The 14,848-nt window shown below is 41.1% G+C and overlaps 1 long non-coding RNA gene across 1 annotated transcript; it reads right to left on the reverse strand.

Moving 5' to 3' along the window:
- Nucleotides 1-2,001: 2,001 nt before the first annotated feature.
- Nucleotides 2,002-3,669, reverse strand: LOC112557301. Its single transcript, XR_003097934.1, has 3 exons — nucleotides 3,225-3,669; nucleotides 2,848-3,062; nucleotides 2,002-2,641 (listed from the first exon to the last, which is right to left on the reverse strand). It is a non-coding gene; the product is annotated as an uncharacterized LOC112557301 (long non-coding RNA).
- Nucleotides 3,670-14,848: the final 11,179 nt, after the last annotated feature.

The following is a 14,848-nucleotide window of genomic DNA, read 5'->3' on the forward strand; positions in this document are numbered from 1 at the left end:
CAGCCAGCCATGTAAGCAGATTCCACATGCTGAGGAAGATGTCAATGGAGAGAAGAGTGAGAGTGCAAGTGTTTGTGTGTGGGTGAGAAATAGTGTTTTAAGCCAAGCCGATAACAAAGCAGCCATCCGTATAAACAGAAATCCTCTGCAGAGAACTAAAAAAAAGCTTACCCTAACCGAGATCTGAACCTTTGATTTCCGGTCCTCACTGTATTGGTGACAAGTGTATGGCCGCTGTGCCACTGAGCAGCCTATGTCTCCTTGGATTTCCCCACTTCCTAGATTGAAAAAAGAACTTGAAACACACCTTAATTGCTTTCTTGTCTGTGCTGGATATTACATCATGCATTATGTCACATGGCTCTTAACATTTTAATTGACTGTGTTTTACACTGCTCCGGTAAGTGGTTTGAGAACACGACAATCACAACAGGATTAATTCAACACGCTTTTGACTAATTATGCAATATTAGCCCCTTTTTTACTGACAGGTGATTAGCTGGGAATATAGAAGCTTTATAAAGTGCAATGAAATGTTTTACTTTGAGATGATACATTATGCTTCATGCTTGTTATGAATTAATACGAAGCTGAATGCTGTAAGATTATATTTTTTTCGACTGGCGAGCCTCAAATCCTGAAATAAGATTTGAGAAGGTAAGTGAAGTAGCATAAGAGACAAAAGAATAATAGTACAGATCACTCCTTTCTTCTCAAAATAAGATTCCTCAATACTGTAGAAACTTACTCCCCACTACCTTACCCACACTCTCGTTCTCTCGCTTACACCAAACTCATTCACTCACTCATATAAGTGATAAATAATTGAAATAGAATGTTTTATAGCATGATAATTTCTTATCGGACTAATTACACATTGGCCCTAGGTGTACTTAGCTCCAAAATCCTACAATGAAGATAGGTTTGGGGAGATAAGTCCTCAACGATATAAGAAAAGACGAATCTTGCAAGCACGCCAAGAAAAGAAAGTATATCGTGATCTACGGGGTAAACAAGACCCAGGAGGGACCGGAACCCTTGGCCCTTTGTATTACCACGCGTGGAGACCAAGCATGACAATAAACTAAAATCGATGGTGGCGCCGTCTGTTTGTGGTGGATAAGACATCCCTCTACACCACTTGTCATCACCTCCAGTCCTCGTCCATGCACGCCGCTTAAAGGTCTAGTAGAGTGCAAAATTGTGTAGTGTGTAGGCAAAACCCAAGTGATCAAGTAAGTGCAAGAGAATATTTCTCATCTGTTAACAATACCTTATCTTTATCCTCGATATTCATACCCACAAACATCACCATGAAGAAAGGTCAGCAGCACAGACGTGAGGATGGATCATGGATACGTTTGTGTTAATAATGGTTTTTGTTAATTGAAACGCTGTTACGAGTTTGAATTTCTGTGTATTGTGATGTTTTTAGATATGTATCTTGAGAGAGAAGATTGCTGGGTAAGTGGGAAGGGTATGAAATTCATCTAAATTTGGGGATTGAGTATATGCACTAAGAAAAATCACAAGAAAAATAATGTGCACACCACATGTGTTTGAGGGTAGGTCTGTAAGCGCCTTAATGGTGTTATTTGTTTATTTCGTGCATACGAGATAGAAATATAAAAATAGCAAAAGGAACAGAACAAAAGATGAAGACAGAAAATAGCAAGAAAAAGAAGGAACCAGAGCTTCTTATCACACTTACTTTATAGAACCATCTAGTGCCTTTCCACACATTTGGCCGTGGCTGTAAACAGGACGCAGCTAATGACCAGTATCGAAAAATGATCTGTCTTCCTGCTTGCCTGATTGCCTCCATTCTCTCTATCCACTATCCTTCTCTCCCTGTCCTCTCTTCCCTTTCCGTTCAACCTTTTATTTCTTATTCAGTAAAAGGACGTAATTATCTCCCCCTCCCACTCCTTCTCTCTTCTCGTTTTTTTTTAATTCTCACATTTTCTCGACAACTGAAAATACGTTGATAGTTAAAAAAAATTTTAATAATATTGAAAACAAACTTGAAACAAGGATGTATGACAATGTAAAAAAAATAATATATATATAAATGTTTACTGTAAGGAAGCAAAAATGGCGGGAAGAAGACACGTGTCACCCTTTCTTACCTACAAGCCGTCCTGCTTGTGTCGACCACCTGACAGGAGGATGGACTGGAAGGACATGTAAGTGTGGTTCAGTTCACAGAGCTTCACGCAGAGCTTCCTGTTCACTTCACAAGGCATGAGTGACTGGAGCAGACTTTGAATGTTTACTCCGCACGTGAGTGCAAATAATGTACATCGGCGTCAACAAGGAAACGTCAGACGCCGTCTCGTAAACTTGTCACGTGCTGTTTGATTGTTGTTTGGCAAGACTAGATGGCACAAACATGCTTATAAATTACTCCCAGTCCACATCATTCTGCAAACCGTCGATATGGCCATAAAGTAGAGGTCTCTGCTGACAGATTTATGTCCAGGCTGTACTCATCCTCTGGAAATTAAAAGTTGACATCCGTGATCTACTCCTAACGGCTTTGACCGTTTTTGCTCTGTCAGATCATGTTAAGCGGATTTATTCTTCAGAAGCCTGATGACACAGCAGGAGTTAGAAGCACACCACGGCATCGCACGAACATCTAGAAATAACAGGGAGTAGTTTTATCCTGAACCAAGACAAAGATTGGAAAATAACAGGAACTGGGAGGCAAGGAGTGTGAGAGAGAAACGAGTGATAGAGGGTGTCATAATGGCCATGGGTAATTAATAAATTACAGGCACGTATCCATGTTTGTGAGGAGTGAGGACAATCGATCCCAAGACATATTAGCAAAGCTGTTAATACCACTGGTGGACGGACCACAGGACTGCACGCCTTTCCTTGCTGTGGCCACGGGCGAGGCTGACAATGACAGAGTAGAATGTCAGCACACTTGCCGTGCTGCAGATGCTGCGGTAGCTGATGCATCGCACCCAGGGTTCTTAGCAGCGAGTTGTTACAATGGGCGATGCTGAACACAATACTGTTACACGCAACAGTTGCTGTCATCGTGTTGCTACCTGCGACAGATTTTGCCACAATGTTATGAACAATCAACATGTTTTGTATGTTTGTTGTTTGCTTCCAACGGCTGTGACGTGCACCAGGTCCTGTCACGATAATGTTACGTGCAACACCTCTTACCAGCATATTATTATATTAGCAACAGTCTCAGAGCTGACCTTCGGCCTCAGATGAGACATCAGGTGGTCTTCGGCAAACATCAGGTCGTGGTGGTTGTCGCCCCCTGGGTGTGATGGACCTCCATGAATCAAAAGCCAGAATTAAAAGGAAAACGCTGTTGTGGAGCGATGGCCGAGCTGAGTAAACAGTCTTATGGCAGCCACTGAAGTGACTGTCCCGCAATTTACCGAGCCGCAGTCGCCAGCCCACAGTTTGCCGCAGGCAACCTCAGAAGCTGTTTTGATATCAATCAATACCAATTCCAGAAATCATTTAGGTTGTTAGATGAGGTTTATCTGTAGAATTACATCTCCGCGTTGATTTAATCCCATTCCCCAATTTAAAAAAGTTTCTGGTATTGGAAAGCTACAGAAGCTTTGCAAGTTACAGAACCACTAAGCCAACTCGACTTTGTGACACCAGGAAGCAGAGGCAGGGCCGACTGGAGTCAGAGTCAACAGTGGATGTGGAGATGCAGAGATGCTGGGAGCACTCAGGTCCTGTTCCATTGGCGTGTCCTGATGTCCTGGTTGGAGCGGAAGAGCGGTCCTTCCTATTGCAGATACGGCCATGCACGTGTTTGCACTGCAGGGATGGGTTGAATGAGGGCTTAGTATTTCATTCGATGCATAGCAATGTCATAAGGGGACAAAGCGGTTGTCTCTGAAGGGAAAAAAGGAATAAAAAGGAAAAGTTACAACAATTTCTTACTGAAAGACGACTTCACTCATAAATGTTGAACGGCGCGCGCGCACACACGTACACATGGAGATAACACAAAAATACACAGAAAGTAACACTATTCATTCTCATTAATAAGTGATGCAAATAACTTATCATATTTGATGCATTTACAGATAGAAAAAGATTGTTAGAAATGTATGATGTTATAATTTAATAAATAGTATAACAAGTGCGTTTTAGGTTTTTTTCTTTTGTTGTTTTGATGTTACTTTTTATTGTGTTATTGTTTTCAATCATTTTTTGGTCTCTTCTCTTCTTTAGGGCAATGGTATGGAATAATCTAACCAATCTCTCTCCATCTCCCCCCTTCTCTCTCTCAAACACACACACAGACGCATCTTCTGTCCCGCAATATCTTCCAGGGAATCCTCTCATATACACAAGCCTGCTCCTTTCAGAACATTTCCATAAAATCATCGCTATCGAAAATGTGTCTTTTTTCAAAGCACGCAACAAATTTGCAGCCAATATTTTTCCCTGAGAATATTTCATCTGCACAAAAAGCCTCCGAGAGAGTGAATGCCCCTGTTGAAGAAATGGAAACGTCTTCGAACCTCCTGCATCGCCATTGGGGAGCCATCAAATGGCGAGACAACTCTGTACCCAAGGCTCTTTCGTCATCTTTTCAACGATCATCATTGATACATCATCACTGGGGACAGACGGAGAGCCGACAACAATCCCTGTCTTTCCGCTTCTTGTGATTTTTAAACTTGCATTCGCTGAGTATTTCGTGAAGTACAATAGCCAACGTTTCTCCAAGTCGTTGTTTAACAGGATGGCAACTCCCCTTTGCCCTACTTCATCCGTAAGTCATCTGCCATTTGGTTGTAACTGTGGATGTCTGCTAGCGAAGTGGTAAAATATTTGTCATCGTACAGTGACGATTGTAAGGTTCCAAGCTGACATCTCGTCTCAAGACACATGAAACACTCTTGTTGTGAATTCTGTTTCCACAGATGAACTTTCGGGTCCTTGGGCTATTCCTTTTTAATTCTCATTTAATAGTAATAATCCCAAGAAAAAGAAATTTTGTTAACCCGCTATATTCTCAAAATTGCTTGTTGGTACAGTAACCAAGCCATGGGATGCTGTTACTAGATGTGTTAATGGACCAATGTGGCCCCTACCATCTCAATGACTATTTTTGGTCTTGTTCATGTCTATATCTTTTTTCTTTGTGAAACATGTTTCCCTAAATTGTCTTCTCTGTATTTTTTTTCTTGTGAGATATCTCACCTTACTGTTAAACTATCTAGTTTCTGTTTCAACACACAGCAACACGAGCAGCTCAAAATTTCTTTTACAATGCATCACCCATAATCGGCTTGCAACCTGTGATCCTCTATTGCCTGTTGTATCTAACTGTTGGCAGCACCTTTTGTAGGTTGTGGAAATGTAGATCGAAGGCTCATTTTTCCCCACTTCGTTTGTGATGTCCCTATTTTTTTTTTTCTCCCTTGTTTCCCTGCAGACGGGTAACCGTTCCCTAATTTGAGCTGGTTCCTTGATTTGTAACCTGCCTTATTTTTATTCCTTAAAAGTTTTATTGGTTTTGGTCACATTTCCTTTGCAACAACAAATATATATATATATGTCTCTGTGTTTTTATTTATTTGTATGTGGACATGCACCAACATATTCTTTACTCTATGAGGTGCAAGAGAGTTCTAAAAGGTAAATCTCGACGAAATTCAAAGAACTAGTGGTATACATATTTTATATTAATCTTAGTACAAAAATAGATTTTCTCCAAATTAGGGCGAGTTCCTTCTGTCCCTCTACGCCTACAACCATCTTCATGCACAGAAAGAAGTCAACAATCATGACGTCACGATTGTACACAAATATGCTGAATTAATACAAAATCGCATCTCTTCCACTGGATATTTATTTTACAATGTCAAAATATTTATATGAAATCCTAATGTATGTGTTGGTGACATCTTTCTACGGATTGTTATGTATACACATATAATGTTCTAGCATCCATTTTTTCCCAGCAGTATGCCCATGATCTCAACATGTTTCCACATAGATGTTCCATTTTAAAAACTGTTAAAAAAATTATCCGAAAGGAACTGTACTCTTAAAAATCAGTTTCAATTAGGCAACTGGGTAATTTTCTTGTGGCAATGGTTTTAGTACTTGAGAGCAATTTACTCGGCACTTCATTACCGCCCCCGGCACTTGATGTCCGACCATCAGCTGAAACCACGAGCCAGGCGCGAAGGCCAAATCGATTTGTTCGGTTGAGCAGGATAACGATGATAATTTCCATCCCAACCTCGGCTCCTTTATGGACTTCATCTCTGTTTAAAATCACCGATGGCACGCATGCTATGAAAAAAGAAAAAAAATATATACATCTTTTCCTCTGGCGGCTAAATGACTCAAGCACGTCACAGACCCAAGGCAAACAATTTTTTCTTCCTCTCCTGACGACTTCCTGAGTTTTGTGCTGTGGTGAGCAAAGGTCATTGCCAGACCTGAAGGTAACAAGGGTGGGTGTGTGTGTGGGTAGGAGGATGGAGGAACTTGAGAAAGAACCACATACAGTGACTGCCGACGAAAATATATTTTGTTAAAAATTAAAACATGTGATCAATGAAAGAGAGAAAGTAGGAGAGAGCAATAATAACAAGCCATTGCCATGAAATATATTTTGCCCGCAGGGTCAACTTTTCGGATAACTAGGCGAAAAAAATCAATGTTGATGAAACCGCGATGTTCATTTATAGCTTGTTAGCCCGTTACAAGGCGGAGGGACGTCGACAGGATTTTTCCAGCTCTTGTCGCAAGCATCCAGAAGCCGCGGCGAGACTCCAAAGCTGATGAAGCGGAGGACACATGTGGGCCTGGCTGACATCAGGAATGTTGTCCCCTTAATGGGCAGCTCCGGCATACCCAGAGAGATGCTCTCTTGCCCTGTGTTTATGTCTACCTGTCCGAAACGAACTAGTTTACCGGACTTCAAATGGTCCAGTCAGATTCCTGAATTTTTATTGCAGTTTCGTTTTGTCAGCAACATTTTAAAAGCATTATTTTATCATCCTGGCTGAAAAGTACAATCAAAAAGTTCCTCGTAAACTGAGATTTTTCTTTTTCTTGTTCCTAATCTCCCCCAGTGGAGCATAGGGCCGCATGATGTATTTGCGGTTTCTGTAGAATTTTTTATTTTTTTACAGGGTGGGGTTGCTATCCCCACACCCAACCCTCCTCCTTCATCCGGGCTTGGGACCAGCATGCTACCCGGGGGGTTTCCAGACGGAGTTAAACTGAGATTCTCTACTTCCTTCTTTTTTTTTTTTTTCTTAGCAGATTGTCAGATGCAGCCATGATAAAGCCATGTGCATTCTTTTTGTTTACTTGTGTAACACCTTTCTAAAAAAAAAAAATATGTCAGTAAGCCAACAACAAATTTATATAATTTTTTAAAACAGACTTATATATGTTTCGATATGTAGAAACTGCTTTTACAAAAATTTTGTTATCTAATATAATATTTTATTATCTAATATAATGAATATCGTCAAAGCTGCTGCGTGGTAGGGTTCGATGGATTCTCCATTGCCTTTCGGCACAAAGGATCATCAAATGCCAGAGCTGGTTCAACGCCGGCAGCGAATTAGTTCTGGTCTTTTCATTCTGTTTCCACGCCAGTATGTTTGCCTCTCCTGCCCCCTTACCGTAAGACGGATCAGGACGCCTGTGTCTGTGCCTTCTATCCTACCATCTGTTTGTCCACCATTAATTTGTCGGCTGGCTTTCGTGTTCTTCCTTACGCTGCATCAGTCTTTCCCTTTTTCTGTGATCTATCGCGAGCTTTCATCTGCCACTTTCTTCTGACAGAGAGCCTCGTAAAAACTCGGCGGGGAGGTTAGGTACATTGATGATGTCAAAGAACCAACATCCGGCGAACATCCAAAAGTCTAATCCTGATGTCGCGAAAAATACGAAATAAAAAAAAATTATTCAGAGTTTAAGAATCTATATTCGGCTACTTCGGAACAATAGCATGGTTCCTGGAAACCGTGTAAACCACAAAGAATTAACATTAAACAGTAACACGTCCCTAAGGTTCTTATCTTAAGTTGCCAAATGTTTACGGACGGTTACAAAAACGATTTCCCTTCACGTAGCAAAACAAAATAAAAAGTCCTGAATGGCGGACATATTCATCTTCTACCGTCCAAATCAGTTCCCGGTCCCGCTCACACCACCAGCAGACTGAGAGAAACGATGATGTTCATCCTTGCGTCCTTGGCCAACCGGAAGTGAGGCAATGACAAGACAGCCGCCCAGCCCCGGTCTTCACGGCAGCTGCTGTAGCACGCTATCCGAGCGCTTGTCGGGTCGCTAGGTGACGAAATCGTTGCGATAAACGGTGTAATTGGTGTTTATTGTCAGGCCACGTGTGTGGGCTGGTGAGCGGAGATGGCCTGTTAGTTCGCATGCAGGTGCTGGGTTTTTTACCACGTGTCAGAGACACCGGACACCAGTCAGAGCGGAGCGCGTGGACTGCTTCTTCCTGGTCCCAAGTCTTCCAAAGAGACGGACGCACCTGCGTGTGATGCACGAGAGAAGACAGAAAAAAAGCGTGAGACGTTGAAGGTGTGAGGAAAGGAGGAAACAATAGAACTGACTACCGATAAGCAAACACAATAATTCCCAGACAGTCCCTCTCTTCCAAAATCTCTCCTATTTGTCTTTACTCCTTCACTTTTCCTCCTTTCGCTCCCTACCTCTCTGTTATTATTTTGCGTCTCTCTCTCTCCATCATTCCTTCAAGATAATTGTTTGCTTCAATCCTTTGTATTCACTTTCTTCCTTTACCTTCTTTAACAATTGTTACTAATTAATAATCAATCATCAGTGATCATTAATATTATTAATTATTAATGGTTTAATCCTATCAAGTTTTCTTTATTGATAATTGCGTAATGTTTATTGATAATTTATTAATCATCCAAAATTATGAATTTTTAAGCTTCTTTGTATAATTTTTTGGTTATTTCTCATTATGAATAATTGATGAGCATTAATAATAATTAGTAGTATGTAGAAAAAGTAACTCTTAATAAATGTCATTGTGATTATCTTTCTCTCTCTCATATCCCTTTCTAAAAACTGATTTAATTTGAGTTGTACAGAATGTTAAAAGTACAATTTGCCTTCTGTGCCTCAGAGGCTAGCTTCACAATTCAGAAACTTTTGTAGTTATCTTATTTTTCATTACTGCAGGCATCCAGTGAGTGTCACAATACTTCTTTGGAACCGCTGTTAAAACACAATTACCAGCCGCTACCCTTAATGGCGGGGACGAGGGGAGCGGGACGAGGGAAGATATTACGCGCCATCTGCTTGTCACAAGACCTGCGATGACAGTCGTGCGAGACACCTCTACTCCTGCACCTGTAGGTAATAACCCAGTGAGAACAAATTCAGAGGAAGCGGAACAAGACAATTGATAAGAAACCACCGGGCTGCCCGACCACAATTATTGCAATGTTTTTTCACTTTCGTGCACGTGCGCGTTTTGATAACAATGACTGAATTAGGAGCTTGGTTGTTTTTATCTGAACTAGAACTAAGTAAACCAAGCTGTTTTATCACTTCTGCTATCGACAAAAGTATTATACAGATAGAATAATTCTGTCCACTGAATTTAGACAGAAATGGAAGGCGGCAGGACTTCTACAAGAACAGGATTGACCAATCAGTTAATTCTTATTTGGGGATTTTTATAACTTGAAGGTATCTTTCACACATGTTTGGCGCTAGGCTGACAATCAAAACATGATTACACAGATAGGAGTACAATCATGACGTAACGAGACACGCGGGCGGACAATCGAGCACAGATACCAAGATGTACGCGCAAGGGGAACAATTCTGCATCATGAAGACAAGATCCACCCACTCTTCTAACTTTGAATTCCTTCAACTGTTCTTGACACTTTCTCATGTCCAGTGTCACGATCATTTGAGCAAGAAATGACGATGACTCTATGTGTGACAGTCACTACCTGGCAGACAGACCGATGCGTTGATGGACAGGAAGATGGAGAGATGGATGAAGAGGTAACAGCGAGACAAAGAAACAGACGGATCTCTACATTCTTTAATTCAAATTCTACATTTTTCCTTGCATTAAACTAATCAGCCCTTGCCAAAGAATCATTTCATTTGTGGGAAAATTCTTCTGCAGACTAGATTGCTTTTCAAAAATGAAATTATCCCAGATATATACTTCAAAAGTCTTTTTTTCCAACAGAAACAAAGGGACTGTCAGCTGCATGGTGCAAAGACAGACCGATGAAAGAGCAACCATATAAAAACCATGTCCGTTAAAGAAACCGTTGCAGCGTTCCATGGCTGTTACACCTAACTACATAGAAATAAAGGAAGACACTGTGGAACAGAGAAGAGATTAAAACTGTTGTGTCAATCAGGGGATGCTGCTGTCCTCTCATTCCCCACAATCTACTCCGCACCAGCTCGCAGTCACACGCGCACGCACACGCGACAACACATCCATTTGTCTGTCCAGGCACAGGGATATCATTGCCTCCTTAATGAGTTTTCTCCTAATTCTGAAGCCACACCAATTCGCAATGGAAGGAAGTGTGGTCGGGAGCTCATCTCTTTCAGCAACTCGTCCAACCCTTTCACGCAAAACAAAAGGTAGCGGAATGAAGGAGCGGTAGGAACACCATCTCACAGAGTTAATCACAGTGCACTGGCACAGAACAGACCCAGGGTGTTGTTCTGTCTGAAAAAAATAAATTGTAAATAGATATTTGTACATTTGTCTACAATTTTATTGTTGTGCACATTATTACTAGGACTGATATAGCATCATAACAATGTTCGGTTATCAGAACAGTTGTACAATTTACAAATAACAGACTTGTCAACACGTGGTGCTGAGACAAGCGTTTTCAAAAAAAAAAATAAGACAAAAAAAACAAAAAACAAAAAAACAACCAAAGTAGCTTATCAGACAAAGCAATTAACATAGAACTAGTCTACAAGCAAATAAAATGAGTGTCGTTAGTGAGGAGAGGAAATTAAGTACACGCGCAGTTAAAACAGACTGTGAAAGCACGGACTTCTATTACTGGATTGCTGGCAGACGATTTTTTCCTGTTTACTAAAACGAAGCATGAGACTACAAAGCTTCCGGTTTATTTACATTTCAGATTAACTACTAAAACGAGGCAGGAGACTACAAAGCTTCCGGTTTATTCACATTCTTTGTTTCGGCTCGCCGAGACTAACAGCGTAGAACTCAAGAGGTTAAGCGTTGGTCTTGGCAGACAGACAGCAGTCCACCTCTACACGTTCCTGGTCAAAGGGTTAAAAGTTCAGGAGAGAACCAAAGCAACAATCAACAACAATCAGAAATGGTAAATGGAGGCAGTTCAAAGAGGTGGTAGTGCCCATCTACACAGTCATTATGAATCTGTGATGAAAGCAGGTCGAGTTAGAAGTGGAAACAGTCGTGTGTGTAGATATAAGATCATTGGTAGATAACTAGAGGATACATTGGCAGTCCAGCAGAGACGATAAAGCGAAATGCACCGTGTGACCTTTGAATGGCGCAAAAAAATAAAAAAAATAAACCCGAGGCTGGCTTTCCATGGGACAACAGAAGGCCGTAGTTGAACCAATAAGGCGGCAGACAAGCAGATCAATTGAACAGAAAGACGAAGAAGCATGTAATAAATAATAGGGATAAAACTCACAACAGGTCATCGGAGACAACAACAAATGTAGAGAGCTAGTCTCCTCCCATCCAGACAGTTAGGCGAGGGACATCATTCTTATTATAGACTGTAGAGGTCAGGAGGTTACAAGATCTCAAAATACGACAAAGCAGAACATTAACTGGTTTTTAAAATGTTCAAATGGAGTGCTAGTCACATTTAATTATATGAAGGCATACATACACTTACATACATGCTTACACACATAGTGTATATATATACATGAATATATACGGGCTTAGAGACTACATCTTTTAAGGGACAGTTTATACACAAAGATACATAGCGTACATGTATACACTTAAACATGCACACACACACACATATACATGAACATTCACGAATACAGTTTGGGTTCAGATCTTGTCTCTCGACACTCCGTGTATGACACCTGCTTGCAGGACAAGCTGTTGGTGGTTTTCTCAGGGTACTGCTGTTTCCTCTTCATCCTTTCCACCTCATAGTCAGAAATCACCTCCATGTGGAAACAATTTCCTACCAAACCAACCAACTTATTAACTATGGTAACTTACCTTTATGGCACAAAGGCTTAAGTGGCGATCACCATAAAGTGAAATTCTGTCATGGGTTCGTATCTCGGCTCCGACATAAATATGAATATGACAGGCCTGACCGTCGGTGGTTTTTCCGTTTCCGATGTGTTTATGTGAGTGAGCGCGTGAGAAAGTGCTTGTTTGAATGTTGTTAACTGTAAAAAGCATTTGATGCATGCTGATCGTGTTTGTTTGTTTGACTTACCTGTGCAAATCGTTTTGATCCCACCTTCATTGTGCCGCAACGGTTAGCGCCTGTCACCAATACAGTGAAGGTTGGCTGCCCTGAGTTCATTTCCCGTCTCGGGCACGCTTTTCTTTCTCTGCACGTGGCATCTGTTTACAGGGCTGGCTGCTTGCCGTAATATAGCCTTAGTTGCTGACACGGCGTAAAACACCAATTCCCCCCCCCCACCTTCATTGGTATGATAGAATGCTCTGTAAATGAACCTTGCTATTGTTATTATTAATACATACACCTTCCTCCTGGCTTTCCCACACAATAACTCTCTTAATGATTTTGCACGCGTTTCTGGTGGCAGTAGCTAAGTGATGTTACGAAATATAAATCCGTTTATAACTCGGCCTGTGGATAACCCGACAACAACAGAAAGGAAAGAGGATTATTAAGTTCGGCGCAGCACGTAGTTCACCTGCCACTGAACTGGCTGCGAGGTTGCTTACCCAGCGAGTTTGTAACTATTTGCACATTTTTTCACCCACCGAGTTGAGAAACGCATGGGTTATCAACATTGTTTATTTCGTCTTTAGATGTTGACATCATCCCTCCACAAACCCAAACCCTAACTTTAACTAATCCAACCCGGAACGGCAACTATGCACATTGTAAAGATCTGAAAGAAATAAAAACACAATTGATTCCCAGAACAAGTAAGTAAACAAACAAACAAAATTTTTTCTCTAAAAGGACCACGCCAGAGAATCGAACCAATCGCAAATTAAATGGATTTTAAATAATAAAAATGTATAACTGTATCGGCATTGACAAGTCGCCCCAACTACATAGAAAAAAACTCAAGTCGTCATACCGATGTCCATGAGGAAAGACAGAAGTGTGAAGGAGGCATAAAATCAGTTGGTGTGTGTGCACGGAATCAAGAAAAGCAAGTGAGAGGACACCAGGAACAAACAGTTGCATGGCGCAGAGTTTGTGGTCGACTTAAGCACGTGACCAAGAGATGACCAAACAGCTGGCAGGCGGAAGACTCCATCGTCTGGCCATTTGATGCATTTATAGTTATTCGTTTAAAGTTATGGCTTCTCGTCTAGACAGGTCTGGCCACCACCGGCAGTGTGCTGAAGAACTTTAGTTCTTTCTTTGTTTGCTTTTGTCAAGACAGCATTGTCTAATCACAGACAACCCCGAGTGCTTTCTCTCTCCCTCTCTCTCTCTCTATGTGGATGTGTGTGCGCGTGCGTGTTTTCCTAAATACATGATTAACAAAATTGGTTTATATTTCTAGATATTACAAATTGATTTTGATGTAACATATCAATCCAGAGACACGTTCGTGTGCCATGTTTTCACAACCTACTTGATATGGAAGTTGTTTTTTTTTCCCCGTCATTTGAGAAAGGACATTCCTTACCAGCTGCGCTTCCCTGGGGCAAAACCTATATTCCCACATCTTCCCTAATTTTCAAGTCTTATACTTAGAATTTTTTGTAACTTTTCTATTATTTTGTCTTTTTCTGAAAATGATCTGGCGTAAGATTAAAAAGAAGGGTATTATTTTAGTTTTATTTTTCTCTTTTTATTTCTTATCGTGTCTGCTATAAGCTTGTAGTGACTTTTTTTTACCATAATTTTTGTCTCCGTTGTATTCTTTTTTTCTCTCTTATCGTTTCATTCTTTCTCCAGCTTCCCCATTCTTATCGCCCTCATGCATCTTCAGCCATCCCCTTATGTTCATCTGGGAACGTTCCTGGTTGTAACACCGTGGAACAGGGAAAGCTGACAAACCGAACTCGAATAATTTCAAGGGAGGGCTAATGCACCCTCTCAGAATGCAAAATACTGGCAGGAGCAGTACAGGAAGGCCATACATCCTTGCCGCCATTCCGTGTCCTGTCATCTGTGCGCAATTGCGACCCCTAAGGTCTGGCCAAGTCGCCCTAAACATGGCCAAGTGGCCCTCTCTCTCTCAAGTGGCCCTCTCTCTCTCTCCTGCAGACAGGTGATGCTGGGACTAATGAAGAAAAAGAGAAACAGCTCGTGAAGTAAACAAGCATCGAGAGGGTGATCATTTTTTTTCCCAAAAGAACATGGAAGTACAGCTTTTGCCTCAGGGCTATGACAGATGTAATCTGCGGTGGGTCTAATTGGGTGGGACATATTTTATGAAAAATCGAGATTTCCACTCTGTTATTTTCTGTAAAGTTGCAGTTGTGTATGCGTGCTTGCATGATGAGAGGAAGGATAGTTTTTACATTAGTTCTAATGTTGGTTCAGTCTCTATATATCTATGTGACTAAATCTATATTTTTTAAATATATATTATTATTACTCCTGTTTAGAAACATCTTGTACTT

Source organism: Pomacea canaliculata, linkage group LG2 (genome assembly GCF_003073045.1).
Source record: "Pomacea canaliculata isolate SZHN2017 linkage group LG2, ASM307304v1, whole genome shotgun sequence".
In the NCBI taxonomy this organism is placed as follows: domain Eukaryota; kingdom Metazoa; phylum Mollusca; class Gastropoda; order Architaenioglossa; family Ampullariidae; genus Pomacea; species Pomacea canaliculata.